Source organism: Thalia democratica, chromosome 1 (assembly GCF_965202585.1).
Source record: "Thalia democratica chromosome 1, ktThaDemo2.hap1.1, whole genome shotgun sequence".
Lineage (NCBI taxonomy): Eukaryota > Metazoa > Chordata > Thaliacea > Salpida > Salpidae > Thalia > Thalia democratica.
Window position 1 is genome coordinate 87,748,059 of NC_139165.1, and position 1,413 is coordinate 87,749,471.

The 1,413-nt window shown below is 22.1% G+C and overlaps 1 non-coding gene across 1 annotated transcript; it reads left to right on the top strand.

Moving 5' to 3' along the window:
- Positions 1-72, top strand: Trnae-cuc (transfer RNA glutamic acid (anticodon CUC)). Its single transcript has one exon. It is a non-coding gene; the product is annotated as a tRNA-Glu (tRNA).
- The last annotated feature ends 1,341 nt before the right edge of the window (positions 73-1,413 follow it).

The following is a 1,413-nucleotide window of genomic DNA, read 5'->3' on the forward strand; positions in this document are numbered from 1 at the left end:
TCCCAGGTGGTCTAGTGGTTAGGATTCGTGGCTCTCACCCTCGCGGCCCGAGTTCGATTCCCGGCCTGGGAACTTTTTTAATCAACATGTTTCAAATAGAATTCAAACTCTTTTATATGTTGAATTTAGTTAAGGTTTTAATAGTAATTCAATTTCAAAAAAACTGCTTTAAATAAAATATCTCTACTAAGAATTTAGAGCAAACTTTGTAGTTAATGGCTTTCAAAACTGTATTGAACTAATGCTAAACTGAGAAAATTGTAATAATTTTAAACCAAACAACGTTCTAAAAACTATCATAATAAAACTTAATTGCAACTGATTGTTTTAATAATAATTCTAAAGTCAAAAAGTTCCCAGAAAAAGTTTGTTAAGTCTTATAAATTAATTGTTTAAATTAGATATTATGAAAAATAATAATTTAAGGTTTTTAAGAATTACTTTGACATTTATGTTTCAAACATTATTACACTATAAAGTGACTGTGATTTTTTTTAGAAACAAGGTTAGCGTAACAACTGTTTCACGCAAATAATCATGTTTTACTTTAATTTAAATCTTCATATAAACTTAATTCCATTTTTATGACATTTAAAAACACCTATTAATTTTTTTAATCAATCTTAAATTATTACTTTTAAAAATTGTTATTCGACACACAATTTTGAAAAATATTTTAAATTTAATTGAAAATTTTGAAAATAAATATCTTTATTTATTTAATAATCACAATTTAGTAATAACAATTAAATCTAAAACGTTAATAAAATTAATAATTTTTTTAAAAACTGCAAATAGTGTTTCAGATAATATTAGTAATTCTTTAGTCGTGATTAACTAAAAACTTTTGTCATAAAAGTGTCTACGATTAAATTTGAATTACATTACTCTAAGTATACAACAATTTTTGAAATGAAGCTATATTTTCATTATAAAGCATGTTACAAAAGTACAGTGCTATAATACATAAAACAACTAATTAAATTGTTAATTTGTAAACATAATTTTAGAATACACTTTATCAAAAGTAGTTTAAAAATTTTTAATTAACTTTATTATTTATTAAATTTATCCACTTTTTTCAATCAATATTTTAATAAAAGTCAAGACAACTAGTCAAAATTTTATAAACTTGACATTAACCGACTTTGGATTAAGAAGTTAACTTTTAGTAATGAACTCAAATAAAAGCTACTTTTAACTTAAAATTTAACTTAAACACTCATGCTTATTTCAAAGTTGTACGTAAAAAAGACTTATCAACAACCAAACTTTTACATAATGACTAAATAACTTTAAACTAAAATTTTAAAGTTTTAAAATTTAAAATTAACTATAATTAACTGAAACAAAATTGTTTAGATGCAACAAGTTTCGAGATTAATACTTAAGTCTTATTATTTCAAACATCAA